Genomic DNA, 15,788 nt, shown 5'->3' with positions numbered 1-15,788 from the left:
CACAGGAGTTATTCTTCTAAAGTTATGCAATCGGCTCTTTAAGCATAAACTGTTTGAATGCCAGCTGCTGTATGGTGGGCCTCAGATAATCTATCGTTTGTGTGAGTTACACTCTGCACAGTTTGTTGTGCAAGGGGAGAGATGGTGGAAACAGGTTACAGGGAGGGCAGAGTCCCTTCCAGCATTTAAAAGAAAGCTAGGAGTGCTGTCTGGCTAAGTAGCTGCATAGTATCATCTAACTGCTAGGGCTATGTCCAGTCCCACAACCAGGTAACACACATATGGGGGGCAGTAGCAAGCTTTGGTTAAATGTTCTTACTACTCCAAAATGACGTTCTGGACATCCACACTGCTGATATCGCTCCACATGCCCTGGATAAGGGTGGGATTTTATTCATGATTAGCACTAACTATATCAGATATAACTTTAAGTAGTTTGACAAATTAAAATAAAATTGAACAGTGACAGGGAAAAGACCATTAGGGCATTAGTGACAGAAAATACAGGGTTAAATTCAAAGATTATATGTAAGGTAATGCTCTCATAGCAATTAATCTAGACTCCTCTGCCTGCTCATCTACTTCACAAGAACTTAGACTTCTTTAGACACCTACATGTACTGATGTGTGAGGCTAATGTAGCATAATTTACATGCTGACGAGCCAGAGGAAGCTGTAGGTGTAAGTTAAAGTATAGGGTTGTTTTCTTACATCTTGCTAGTTGTTTCACTCCTCCGTTGTGGCTCCTTGGTATTTGAGTTTCACTGATTGATAGTCCCATACATTTAGCTAGATACAGTGAAACCAGTTCAGAGCTGACTGGTTCATTGGCCCCCATATAGCCATTTTGTGCTACTTCGGAGGCACACATGAGCTATAATTCCAGATTAATTGTCTATCTGAGAATTGTATCTAATTTATTTGGAGTGATTGATATTGGTTGTGTGGGAAGGAGGAGCAACTGATAACGGGTTACTTTATCACTAGTTATGCTACCTCCGGGGCAGCCTGGGATGCAGACTGTGACTCAAACATCACAATCTGCTTCTCAGTCTCCCCTTTGTTACAGGTCAGAAATAAATTACACTGAACCTATTCCCAGTGCAGCACATGTCACTCAGCACACCAACACAGCTAGGTTAGCCAGTGTATTTTGGGGAGGAAGAAGATCTAAGAGCCAAGATTCCACAAATTCCCCTCCCCTCCTACTCTAAGCTAGGAAGAGGATAGATGGGGGACAACTGGCTGAGGGATAAATTGATCTGTGCATGTGAAGCTTTTCCCTGAAAAGTTCCATTAGGTGCCTCCAGGGATGACCTGTAATCACAAATCCAGGCATGACTGAGAGGGGGGTAGGGAAGGTAGCTCCACAAGATTACTACCAAATGGTGGTCCACATTATGAAAACATTCAGCAACCCCTGTTTTGGGAGTGAGAATCTTATGATTAGGTTTGAGACTCACGTAAACCTATTTAGCTGAAGGAGACAATAATGGTCCTAGTACTACATCTCCTGTTGCTACCAAAATAGTTGCTCTATCTTTAATAGTTTTGGTATGATTATTTATTATGTCAGTATTCCCCAGAATACTTATGAATGGCTTGACCAGGCATTGTTGGCTACCTGCCACATATAAGAACTCTTTTTTAACCAAAACACCTAAATGCCAGCTCTTGAAGATGTTGCAGTATTGATTTCATATCAGCACAGTGCACATCTTCAGCTACATTTTCAGTTTGTTTTTTTGTTGTTGGCTACTGTAGCATCAGGAGTTCTGAATAAATGAGGAGAGACCATGTTGCCTTCAAACTCCTATTCTGTAATGCAGCTAGAATCCTCTTCTTGCAGTGCCTGTACCTGCTTTTGAGCTGGCAACAGGAGATGTCCACACCTCCCTGCTCCAGAGAACTTTGTTTCACTTTCCATTTCCCCCAGCCTCTCTTAAATCACACCTTTCTGCAACACAGCCAGTGGAGAAACCAAAGATCATTACAATATTGTACGCTCTTTTTGGAAAAATGTCTGATGCTGTTTCAATATATTAGCAAGTCTGAATTAGAGACATTAGAGACTGTTCCTCCTTCAGTGTATATCAGTAATTCCCAGTGTTAATAATCATGTCAGTTATGCATCATGTCCATTTAAGGATGACTAGACCTCTATGTGCATGAAATGTTGGTACACAAGATCACTGCTTCATCTAGAACAGTTAACATTCAGTGACAGCTGTGCTAGTTACATATAGCTAGGTTTAGAAGGATTTGATTTTTATTGGTAAGTGTCAGTAAATGCCAATTTTGCTGTACACACAAACCGATGAAAAAACATTTCCATTGATAATAATTGAAATTTACAGAGGGACAAAATGCTGCCTGAGAACTTCTTAGAGTTTGAGTTAAAGCAATCTACTTAGTATATTTTGACTAGTGATATTCACAATTTGTGTTTTTATAGTTCTAAAGCTTTAACTTTTTGAATCTCAACAAGTACTGTCATTAAATAATTATTGCCTGACCCTCCTCTATAATTTCACACAAGTGTGACAATTTAAATTGATAATAAAATGTTTAAAAATAAACATATCAGTTGAAATTATATAAAAAAAACTTATCTTACATATAGCTCTGTCTGGAAAGAAATGATATTATGCTGCTTAGATGAGAAAAGTATGTTTGTATTCATACAACTGATGTATATTTTATATATGTAATGTGTTTACACCCAACTTACATAGCAATAATTACAACCACTGCCTAACTCTGCACGTTGCTTGGCATCTAACTAAAGTTGCTTGGCATCTAACTATTTTCAGTACAAGTTCCCTACGTGCCTGTGCTTCTGCCTCTGAACATGCACACTGCTGCCTCTCTCTAGGCATGAGGGCACCTATTTCTCAACTAAGCCCCAGAGTGCTTCACAAACCAGGGAAGACAGGTGTTGGCTGCCTAAGTTGCATGTGTGCCTGACTGGTAGGTGTAGTCAGAGGCCATCTAATTCCACACAAAACAGAGATGGTGGTTAATTTCCTTTGTTGTCTTTGGCCTAGTGGTTAGGGTACTCACCTACATTGTGAGAGATATCTGGTTCAAGTCCCACTCTGCCTGAGGGGGAGAAGGGATGTGAACAGGCAAGTGTGCTAACCTCTAGGCTATGGAATATGTGGAAAAAGAACAGGAGTACTTGTGGCACCTTAGAGACTAACAAATTTATTAGAGCATAAGCTTTCGTGGACTACAGCCCACTTCTTCGGATGCATATAGGAATATGTGGGTTGCCTTCAATTTCTCCTATTATTTTTATTATTAGTTGGGCTAGGGAGAACTAGAACAACTCTATAACCTAGTGCTTAGGGCTCTTACAGGTGACAGAGCCCTGTTCAAATCCCTTCTACTCATCAGATGGAGGGAGGTCTTGAATAGGGGTCTCCTAAATGCTGGGTGAGTATCCTAACCGTATGACTACATGTTATAAGGGAAGTATACCTCCTTCCTCCACCCCCAGCTACATTGTGTGCAGTTAGGTGTCCTCTGAGCTCACCTGCTGGATTGGGCCCTGCACACAATTTAGGAAGCCAAACACCAATCTTTCCCCAGTTTATGAATCACAAGCAGATATAGGCACTGCACTGCAGCTTGGACTTAGGCACCAAACCCCAAGAGAGGGGCAGGGCTTAGCACACACTCCTGTCATCAGCATCTCCTCTTGGCTAGTTTATGCAGCTCCCCATGTAGCATGCTGGCTTTGTGGATTGCACTGTAATGTTCCTGTCTCTCCCCATTCATCCTCTAGGGAGTGTAGCTGCCTAACTCAAGCTTCGTGGACTGCAGTGTTGTTCCTGTGATTTTCTAGGTGCCTAAAAGTTAGGCATTTTGTGACTCTGAGCATCAAAGCCTGTGCCTCTTCTGTGGGTTCAAGCCTAAATGACTTGCCCAAGATCACACAGGAAGTATGCGGCAGAGCAGGGAATTAAATCCCCCTCTGAGTCCCAGACTTGCTCCCTAACAACCAGACCATCCTTCTCTCATATAAGCTCACAGAGTATGTTGCCTGATTGGAAAGGCATGCACACATTTCTAGCGTCAATACTTACATATTTTAAATTTAATTTCAGCAAATACTTGTATGTGAGAATATGAAATTTTCTCTCTGAATATTTGTAATATATAGGCCAGCTCAGATGTTTGCTGAAATTGAATGCAAAAGATGCCCAAACATGGCTGAAGCAAATTCATCTAAACACTCTGCGTCTTTTTTTTGTATTATTTGCCCAGCTCTCATAATAATAAATTAATAGCACTTTGTATTTATATGGACATTTCTACCAGAATACCTCAAAGCACTTTACAAATATTAATAAAATTATCTTAACAATCCTGATCAATAGCAAGTGGGTTATTATACCCAATTTACAAACAAGAAAATTAAACACAGTTGTCAAATACTATTCTTAGTTACAACCATTGTAACCCCATTGTATATGGGAGCAGAGTTTATTTTGGAAAAATTAAGGGCCCAATCTAACTCCCACTGAAGACAGTGGAAAGGCTATCATTGACTACCAAGTTTTTCCATTGACTTCCATGGGAGTCAGTTCAGATCCTGACTTGCAATAGGTCACACAAAAAGTCTGTGGCAGATCTAGGAATATAATTTATGTTCCTTCTGCACAAGACCATCCTTCCCCCCTCTCTACTCTAATACAGTAGTTGGAAATTACTGAATTATATGGATACTGTTTCTTCCAGTACAGGCAGCATGAATACAATTACATTCTCTCAGGTGCTTGGCTGGCTGGTTCTTGCCCACATCCTCAGGATCTAACAGATCACCATATGTGGAGTCAGGAAGGAACTATTCCCCAGGTCAGATTGACAGTGACCATGTGTGGGTTACTTGCCAGGATTATCTGGGTATATCTCACTTAATCATTTCCTTGCCATTGCAGGGACCTCAGGCACTGGTGCACCTCAATCCTTCCTATTCTCCCCCTGTGGCACAAAATAATCTAGTCTTCTGTGGGCTATAACACTCTGGCCTAATTTTGGTTGTTGGGTTTAGTGTGTGGGTGCTGGATGTGTGGGTGACTTGTGATCTACAGGACATCAGACTACATGATCTGGTAGTGTCTTCTGCCCTTAAACTCTGTGCCATCAGTCATTTTTTTTATATTCTCTTTTTTTTATTTAAAAAAATCCTTCCTCACAGTATTTAAAACAATACTGTTTCCTGCCCCCTACAGTTATAACCCACAACCTTAAAAGGCATTATCCGGAGAGGTACTGAGCACACACAACTCTCCCTGAAATCAGTGGCAGTTGTGCATTCTCATTATGTCTCAGGATCAGGCCAATAATGTGGGGCCTAATCCAAAGCCCATTGATGTAAATGGAAAGACACCAAAGTGTAGCAATGGGCTTCGGATCAGATCCTTACTTCCCAAAACAAAGAAGACCCTTCTCCTCTAAGTCCAGTGTAGTTTCTTCTCATCTTACACATTTAAAAGAAAACAGTTCAGCTGCTCGATACGCAACCATTCTGACAATCAGTCTGAGAAACAACCAAATGGAATTTCATCCTGAAGCGGTTTCCTAGGTAATTAAAACATAATAAGTGAAACAATCTGTTCATGAAGCAAGGAAACCTAAACCATCAAAAGCAATCATAGTCCTTTACACTTTCTCTCCCTCCTAATACCTTTGAATACAATTTTAAACAGGCAGACACAGTTAGAAAAAAAAAATCACTGCAGTATAAGGGATATACATAACAGGTGGCAGATAAATAGCTCATGTATCCTCTGTGGTTCATTTGTGAAAGGAGGGACTACATACTGTAACTCACTTGAGGCTTTCACTCTTTGGAGCCATGGTTCCTCCCTTCTTTCATGACCCAGCAGGGACTAAGGAACAGTAATCCACTGCCATTTGTTATGTATATTATACCTAACATTTTATATATGGAGCTTGTGTACATGCCAAAAAATGTTGGGTTCTTAATCCCCACTCATACATTCAACATCTTGAATCATTTTATGGTCTCTAACAGCTGTCTGCATTCTGCTCCATTCTCAGCCTTTCAAAGATATCCGCACAGCGATGTTTTGCCTTTCAGATGGATTCAGTGCGAGACTGCAAGATGCCTGCTTTTCTATATGCCAGAAATTGTAGAGATACGACACAGCAAGACAGCGCTCATTAGGGGAGGTTGCTGGTTAGTTGTGAGTTGTACAGTTCATGAGATGCGGATTGTTTTGTGACATGGGTGTGTCATTTGGATGATAGCATAGATAAAATATAGCCCTATGCCTAGCTAGGATTAGAAGCTTGTAACTCTAATGTTCACTTTTTTAGAGGTAATGTAGCATCGCTTCTCGGCCTTTTGGCTAAGATCAAGTGTTGTATCAGAGCATTTGATTAGGATAGTAATATAAAGAAACCTACTTAAAAATTCTCGAACGTTCATGTACTGGTGTAGGTCATTCTCTCCTCTACTAGTTCTGTGATTGATAGAATACATTTAAATTCTGCAGTCTCTGGAGTGGTAACTAGAGGACGATCATATTTTCCTGGTATTTTCCTCAATAACCTTGCACTTGTTGCTAGCTCAAGTAACACAGGCTGATGTAACAATCTGCTGTGTATTGCTTGAAACTGCTTCTATTGTCTCTAACCAGGTTGGCTGCCAGTTCCAGTGGATTTGTTGAAACAGCATGCTTTTTACCAGGCTATTCTCACTCCCTTCTCTTAGCAACGACAGGTTCTGACGTTAGCAGGCTTATTTTGGAAAGCTATGTTCTGCTCAGGGCGGGACCAGAGCACCTTGGCCCCAAGGACTTGAAGTTGAACTTTTTAAACTTACAAACTAATTGACTAGATGCAGAAACAAGACAAAACATAGGGTTGGTTCCCAGTTTAAAAAGAATAGTGAATATTTGATTTGGGCCAGTAATTAAAATATGTTAACGAGTAGAATATTCAAGTGGCTATTGATTTACAATAACACAATATGAGTGATTTTTTTTTAAATTAAAGCTATAAGAAGACTCAATAACATCAGACAAGATAACATTTTAAACTGAAATCAAGCACTGCTCATACACAAAACCAACGTCACCTTCTAGGGAAAAATATTCTAACATAATGGTCTCAAGTTGCAGTGGGGGAGGTTTAGGTTGGATATTAGGGAACAAAATTTCATTAGGAGGGTGGTGAAGCACTGGAATGGGTTACCTAGGGAGGTGGTGGAATCTCCTTCCTTAGAGGTTTTTAAGGTCAGGCTTGACAAACCCCTGTCTGGGATGATTTAGTTGGTGTTGGTCCTGCTTTGAGTAGGGGGTTGGACTAGATGACCTCCTGAGGTCCCTTCCAACCCTGATATTCTATGATTCTATACTACTCCAAAGGGAAAGAGGAGAATTGAGTTGGATGAATATAGAAAAGAGATTTCAACTTGATAGTTTACTTTCCTGGGTATTTCTGACCCATCATTCTGCAAATAATTAGGTAAACAAGAATTTACTTGCAAGAATGTTCATGGAAAACCAAAAGCTTCTAGCACAAATAAAAATGCCTGAGAGTTCTCATCTTAGGAATACTCCCATAGCCTTTTTGAAATTGTTTTATAGGTCAGAAGGAGAGGTTGGCTAATGAGGACGAAAGAAAAATAAATCTCAATAAAAATGAGTAGTAGTTGCACCAGCATAGGTCAATGGGACTACTCACATGCTTAAAGTTGAGCACACACTTAAGTACTTTGCTGAATCTTAGCCTAAGTAAATAGAAGGGGTTGTGAATAACCAAAAGAATTGGAAGTTGATTTGCAACCATATTCACAAATATATTTTTGCTGCATTCCCAGCTTTACTGAACACTTTTCAGGATCAGATTTTTAACAACAAGGCTGATTCTGGGTGAATCTACACACCAAAAACACCCCAAACAAACAAATCACAGCATTGAGTCTCAGACCCAGGGTCAACTGACTCTGATGCTGTGAAGCTAAAAATAGCAATGTAGACATCTGGGCTCAGGTGGGAGCCTGGGCTCTGAAACTCGGTGTGGTGGAATGGTCTCAGAACCTGGGCTCCAGTCCGAATGTCTACTGCTATTTTTAGCCCTGCGAGCCTGAGTCAGAACTGGGTTCTGAGACTTACTGCTGCAAGTCTTTTTTTGCTGTGTGGACATACTCTCCGAGTAACAGTTTAGGGCTCAATCCGGGTAGGTTCTGAGCATTTCCATAGGGTGATGAGCAATTCAGTTCCCACTGACTTTAACAAAAGATGAAAGCACGAAGCATCTCACAGGTGTGCTCTGTGCTTTGCAGGTATGTCTACAAAACAATTAAATACCCATAGCTGGCCCCGGTCAGCTGGTTTGGGCTCAAGGATCTCAGGCTGTGGGGCTGTAAAACTGCAGTGTAGATGTTCAGGCTCAGGCTGGATCCCAGGCTCTGGGACACTCCCAATCACAGGGTCTAGAGTTAGGATTTCAGCCCAAGCCTGAATGTCTACCCGGAAATGTTACAGTCCCCCATAGCCAGAGCCCCATGAGCCCAAGCCAGCTGACCCAGGCCTTCTGCAGATGTTTAATTGCTGTGTGGACATACCCCGAAAGATCAAGCCCTTAGTGCCTACAGTGCTTACAGAAGAGGAGTTTCTTAATGTCAGAGAGGGATAGTTGCCCTTTGGGATGAAGAAGCTGAAACAACCAGGTGGAGACTCTGATGTGCAGGCGTGTGTCTGTGTCTCCCTCTTTCTCTCCAGATCCTACATATGACTCATCACTAAATGGAAATTAGATATGACAAGCCCTTGAGAAACCTATACTCACAGGACATGAATATATTGCTAAGGAGGAACCATGCAGTTAGTATACACAAACAAAGCAAAACAAACCCCATTTTAGTTCAAACAAATCTGATCTATACATAATTGAACACTGTTCCTATTTTAAACACAGGGGCTCCTAGTACTGACAATTTCCTTTTAGAATAAAATAGTTCTGATGCATCTTCATGGCAACATCTATTTCCAGTGATTTTAATAAATAAATAGTAGCACAAAACTGGTAGTAGATTTTCCTGCAATTCCTTGACCACAAGCATGGAGCAAAAATCTGCATAAGAGAAGCTATTAAGAGAAATAAATTCTCTGGGGAAAAATATGGTAAAAATCAAAACAAAAAGCTCCAAAAGATGCATTCTTTATATTTGTTTAGTTCATGCAGCCACCAAATTCGTTTTTCAAGCTGGCCAGCCTCGAACAAGTTAGCCAAAGAGGTGTAAATCAGTGTGGCTTCATAAGTTAGTGGAGCTAAGCTGATTAACACTAGATGTGAATCTGACCCAGATATCATGAAACTGTCCCGATTCAGCCTTATGCCTGCATATCCAAAGGACTGATTGGATTACAGCTTTCAAACTGAAAGCTATAACAACATTTATTTAGACAGCAATTATATTGTTGCCTCTTCTGACACAGTATCATCTGTCTGTCAGGCAGATGTCCATGGTCGTGCAAATCAGTTTCTCCAGGGAAGAGAAATCAGTGACATGGAGTGTAGGTGTATTATAAATGTAATCTGTTTTCCCGTGCTTCCGGAAATAGGGGTGATCAAACAGCAGGCAGGGCAATCCCATCTTCCAGGAACCTCAGCCGAACACCAATGTTGGGTTCCCAGGAAGCATCTCTGCCCTAAGAACTGACTAAGCAGGAAGAGAGCAAACTATCCTGTTGCTGGCACAGCTCCCTCTCCAAAGAACCTGCCTCCGCTAGAAACTTGAATAATCCAAAAACTACCACCACTATAGCATGTCTTCCCAAAGCTGAACATTTGCTCACACACTAAGGAGTATGTGGAATAACACCACCTCATGATGCCTATAGTACCAATACTGTTTATATAGTAACATAGATGTGCATGGTGCCTTGCAGACAAAAATAAAGACAATAGGGCCAATTATCTATGGTCCTAAGATCCTTTTCATGATGCTTTGGTGGCACAAGGAAGCTGTAAAGGCCCTGGATAGCCTAACTCCCCATGGGAATACCTCTGGAGTGAGGGCTCCCCAAGTAGCACAGATTGGGTGGAATGGTTCCACATCAGCCTTCTTCACAACCCCTAGCTTATGGGACATACTGAGGAAGTTCCAAGGGCAGGGAAAGGGAAGGGCACATGTCCAAATTGCCACTGAACACTGGCTATTTTCATCTTCCTATGACTCCTAGGGGTTTAGGGATAGCTGAATCATAAAGTAGGGCAGCTCTAAGCCCCAGCCATGCTGGGCGTGGTAAAGCCTACTGTGACAGGCTTGGGCCCTTTGGGGTGTCATCTGAGGTGCTGGGATACCACTGAGCCAGCCTATTGTGCCAGCCTGGGTCCCCTTTACCTGTCCTTGCTGGGCTAAGCTCACAAGCCTCTTCCGGCCGAGCACAGAGGCAGGGCCACACCCAGCTGTACAGAGATCAAGAGATTCACTCTGGAAAGATTCAGCCTTAGGGGCTTGCCCCAACACTCTGGTGCCCACTCCCTTTAAGGGGTACAAACCTAAAGGTTTTATGAAATTTGTCCCCTCCCTCAATGTGGAGGGAGATATGCACAACTTCTTGCCCTCCCCAGTTAGAAATTACATAAACTGGGTTACATTATAAACAAGAAATAAGTTTATTAACTACAAAAGGTGAATTTTAAGTGAATATAAGAGATAACAGACAGAACAAAGCAGATTACTGACCAAATAAAGCAAAACATGCAAGCTATGCTCAATATACTTAAGAAACAGGTTACAAAATGTAAATTCTCACCTTAAATGTTATTTTAGTCAGGTTGCAAAGTTTCTGTGGTTCAGAGTTCCAGTAATATCCCTTTTCAGTCCAGACTCTCCCCTTTTCTTCAGGTGGCTTTTGCAGTCTCTCTTCCTGGGCAGACAGGCCATGGAGAGGAGGAGTCCCGTTTGCCTTACTCCCCACCATTAAATAGGATTTACATAAGGTGGGAATCCTTTGTTTCCCAAACCTGACCCTCCTTCCCTTCCAGTGGAAAGTTACAGGAAGTCCCAGGTAATGTTTAATATCAGGTGACAAGACCACCTGATTCTGTAGTATCACAGCGTCCATGAGACAGCGGCAGTATGGAGTGTCCGCAGGATGGCCAAGCATTTTCATAGTCCATTGTCCTCACTGATGGGCCATCAGCCCTGTCTGGCTTTTCCATCCTTGTACCTGAAAAGTTAGCAGTGGGCGTCACCCAAAGTAGCATAGTTGAAATACAGATACATAGTCAATATTCCTAAGTTCAGATACAGAAATGATGCAGGCATACAAATTGGATAATCACATTCAGTAATTTATAACTTTTCCAATGATATCTTACAAGACCCATTATGCATAAAGTACATCGCAGTTATGTCATATTAATATCATAAGCATATTTTCAAAAGAATATGGGGTGAAATGTCACACCTACATCTTCTATACACTCTTATTCCTGAAATGAGTGCTTCTCAGACAGACTGGAAATCTGGACTCAAGGCCATTAGACTCAAGCTACAATGAAACGGCAGCAGATCCCAGAGGCCGAAAGGGTGATGAAGTGGAATGGAAAACTCTCCTTTAAGGATAATGGCGGGTAACGTTTGCTCTGTGGATTTCTTATTTCCTTTTGTGTTAGTCATTTTTCCTATAAAATAGTTATAAATTTATGAGCAAATGAAGCATATTTCAGTGGAGGTAGAGCACCTATAGGTTCCACAGAAGATGTACATTGAAATTAGCATTAGAACAGCTCTGTACCTTTGCCTTGTTAGCCTGTTTGTTTTTATTTTGGTAATAAAAAAATGAAGATGGAATACAGAAACTAATTTTGATAATCAACTCTGTCTTAGACACTTTCTAATTCAGACTGTAAGATGAACTAATCCTCTGATGATATCAGGACTTTTGCAGTGTGGCAACACTTTTTCAGAGGCTCTTAATCAACAGATTGCTGACAAGAACATCATTTTGCTCACTCAGGAGCAGCTATTTATGTCTTTGTCTGTAGATGTTCACTCCAAACTAATCTCAGCAGATCTCCCACAAGGAATTTACAAAGAGTCCTAGGAAAATAGAGTAGTCGGTAAAGCATATGGTTTGTTGAATATATAACACAGACTGGGGTCCTACGAACTGTTAATTTGTCCTGCTATAGAGTGAAACCTACCATAAGTCAACAAAAACAAAGGACATATTTTCTCAAAAGTTCTAACTGCCTCCTAAATTAATCAATTCCACATGCAAGTAAGGACCCAATCCTATAAACTCTCACTCAGAAAAGCAGTCACTGCCCACAAGCAACCTCATTGAAACTAATGGGACTATTTATTTCAAATATTATTATAGGTGGGGCTTGTAGCATCGCCTATTAATGTTATCTGACATTTTCCATTATAAGACCCTGGTTTCAGTCGCTTATAATTTTGCCAATGTTAAACTGTTTGGGCTGAAATTTTCTATGCCTCAGGCTACATTTTTTTTGGAAAATATCAGCTAAAAGTGTTCAACTGTTCCTGAGAATGAAGTTAAAGAACAATACACTGTTTTGCCCATGTTAAAATCAGAGGCATCGTTTGCTATGGGGCAAGTGGAGGAGATGTCCCCCCAGAGACTTTAGTCCCCCCCAGACTTTTCATAGGTCTGTATGCTCCATTGTGTCTTCCCCTTCTTGTCCACCCTCAGACTTTGCAGGAGAGAACATTATATGTATTCTATCTGCTGACACAATTTTGTGCCCCTTTGAATTTTTCTGAAATGACAGGCCTGGTTAAAATTCTGGCAATCTTTTCTTTTTGATGCTTTAGTGCCCCCTTGCTTTGGATTAGAAACTTGAAATTTGGCAGTGGGGTGGCTTTAGTGTCTTTTGCCATTACTGTGAAAATCTACCCAAATTATAAGACTTTGAAAAATCACAGTTTGCGAATGCTCAGTAGAGACTTGTTAGACTGCAGCTAAAAGCTCGAAAGATTCCATCAGTACTGAACATGCTCTTGCCTGAGGCTAAGCAGAACTTTCCCTGCAATTGCAGCTGTGTGTGTTGCTGTGGGCCATGCTGGGTTTGGACACCTGAACTGAAAGCAGGGAATCTCTGTCTCCTGTGCTCTCAATGACCACCCTGCTGGCACCCAGGCAGCATGAAGGAGGAATCTGCCTAAATCAGTTGCTGAAGAGACAAAGGCTGCACCTGCAGGGGGAATGGGGAGAGGGAGTCAATTGGGCCAAGGAGAGTGGGGTGGTGGAATGTGAAAATGGAGGCAGATTGGAAAGGTTTGGAGAAATGAAAACTGGGATTGGGAATTGGAATGGGGGGAAGACTGTGTCTGGGAGCTGGAGAGGGGGTGGATTGCAACAGATTAGGCAAGGAGATTAGAATTGGTAGCTAGAGAGGAAAGTGGGACGTGTGAAATTGGGAACCAGTAGGTGGGGAGAATCAGATTAGGAGTGCGGTGGGAGACAGAGAAACAGTTAAAGGAAACTGGGGCTGAGAACCAGTGGGATGGGAGACAGATCTGATGAAGAGCAAGGGAAGAATGGGAACTTGCTGGGCAAAGAGACTGGGACAAGTTGCTGAGGTGGGTGACACTGAAATTGGATAAGGATCCCAGGAAGGGTGACTGGGAGCCAGTGGGGCTGGTCAACATGGTCTTGGGGGGCAACTACAGGTTAGGGTGGGGGAGAGACACATTACATGAGGGGATGTGAGGGGGAAACTGGGATTGGCTGGGCAAGGAGACTGGGCTGGGGAGTCCAGAAGAGTGAGACTCGATGTCATGGTTAGAGAGCTAGCAGCACCTCTGACCCCTTCTTGTGTCTCTGAGTACAACCCTCATGTCTTAAGGCTTGTGTCTCCATTTGTCTCAGAGGGAACCCTGCAACTCTCCCACTCTTAGAACAGGCCCTGAGCTACAGTACTTTGTGTATCAACCATGTTTACTCTGGTTGGTACCTGCATTTTTTTCCTTCAGGAGCCTATGACCAGTAAATTACATTGACTCAAAGCAGTGTTCTTAAAACAAAAATATTATTTGTTTAACCATAGGAACATACCACAGTATAAGAGAAAAAAAGGATTTTTAAAGCAACAAAAGACCTACGTATATGTCTATCTCCCCGAGAGTCCTAGGCGGGCCAGCCTTACCCGAAATCCCTACCGTCTGGGTCTGAGTCTGTTCTCATTAACCCCTGGATGGAGTATGTGTCTTTTTTGATTTCCATCCCCCTTCACAGGAGCCAAGTTGCTTCTGGGAAAACCTGTCTGGCAGGCCCAGCAAGGGGACTAAGCCAGGGCTTTGAAGTCAATGAATATTGCATTACTGAAAACAGTATATTTGGATCCATGCCCACCTTTTCTGGGAGCATTTTCTGACAATCTTGCTATTGAATTATCTCATTTTATGCCTAGAGCAAACATTACAATAACTGAATCAAGATACTGTTTTCATAAATTATTACAAGCGGCTCCAAATCTGTCAGACAAGGACTCACTAGGCAAGGAGTCTGGGACTGGAATGACAAGCCTGAGGAGCAGTGACAGGCTGTGGGAGAACAGAACTGTGATGGGGAACCAGGGGAGGTGAAGAGATAGGACAGTGACAAGATGGAGAAGATGGGACAGAATGGGGAGGGTGGAATGGGCAGAAAAATCTGTGCCCACTAGAGAAATCTGTGCCCACTAGAGAATCTGTGCCCACCCCGAGTCTGGAATGGAACCCAGATTCCTGAGCCTCACAATTCCTTGGCTGTCAGCAAATATCTGTGAAACCAGCTGGCACAATGTGTGTCTCATCCCCCTCTAGTGCTGGTCCACACAGGATGACAACCTACTATTTTTATCAGTTACTCCATTAGCTAAAGTGGCAGAGGTCTTTGTGGTAAACATAAAGGTTCCAACCATGCAGATGACCTGTATTGGTATCAGTATTATGGTTTTTTTAAACCTAGGAAATTATACACAAAAACTACATTAAAAGACCATTATAAGGGTTGCAAAGGAGAGCAAGCAAAAGTGAGGAAACCCAGTATCATGCCCTGCTGACATTTATTGTGACTGTAGTGGTCTCCTCATCCTGTGATTCAGCCACATCACTTTTAGCCCTACCCTTTTCAGGATAAAACAAGTCACACATACCAATAGTCTGGCAGCATCACACAGGCGCTTCACCCAACTTCAGGTTTTGTGGGCCTTCCAGTCTTTGGCTCTGGGAGTCTTTGCACCATGACCCTACCTGAGCAAGTAGGGGAATGCAGGCCACCCGGTATTCTGGGTTCCAGCCCAGGCACCCTGTATACCGCACATAAGGTCTATTTGTTTAGCCTCTCTGCTTTATTCCTGGGTTTCTTCTTGCCGTGGCCCTCAGCTAGGTCTTTCTCACCATCTTTATCAGGCCAACTCTTCTGCAGATCCGCCCAAAAAGGAACCTAACTAGTTATGGAGAACACAAGAAACAAAGGTCATGTCAGGCCCACCTGCTCAAAGAAGGCTCTGGCATTTAGGTGACTATGTTTAGTGTCTGGTTCCAGCAAGGCCTTTCTTCTGGGGCTTACTGAATAGATCTTCTCCTAATCAGCTACTACTAAGCTGAGCTTTTCCTCTTTTAACTCCAGGCTTGGCACCTTGCATAGGTGTAAAAGGGTAGGGCTGATTGGGCCCAGAGGTGCCCATAAATGCACAAGCCCGTGTCCCTCAGACTCAGGTTTGCAATGTAGTGTAGTGATACCCTAAGAGTCTCCAATGCAAATGCAAAAGCACTGCAGTAA

General features: G+C 42.3%; 1 pseudogene; it reads left to right on the top strand.

The window, feature by feature from the left end:
* Positions 1-6,363: 6,363 nt before the first annotated feature.
* On the top strand, positions 6,364-6,518 carry LOC117871427 (annotated as a pseudogene).
* Positions 6,519-15,788: the final 9,270 nt, after the last annotated feature.

Source organism: Trachemys scripta, chromosome 1 (genome assembly GCF_013100865.1).
Source record: "Trachemys scripta elegans isolate TJP31775 chromosome 1, CAS_Tse_1.0, whole genome shotgun sequence".
Classification (NCBI taxonomy): domain Eukaryota; kingdom Metazoa; phylum Chordata; order Testudines; family Emydidae; genus Trachemys; species Trachemys scripta.
This window is presented reverse-complemented; position numbering and strand designations above follow the sequence as displayed.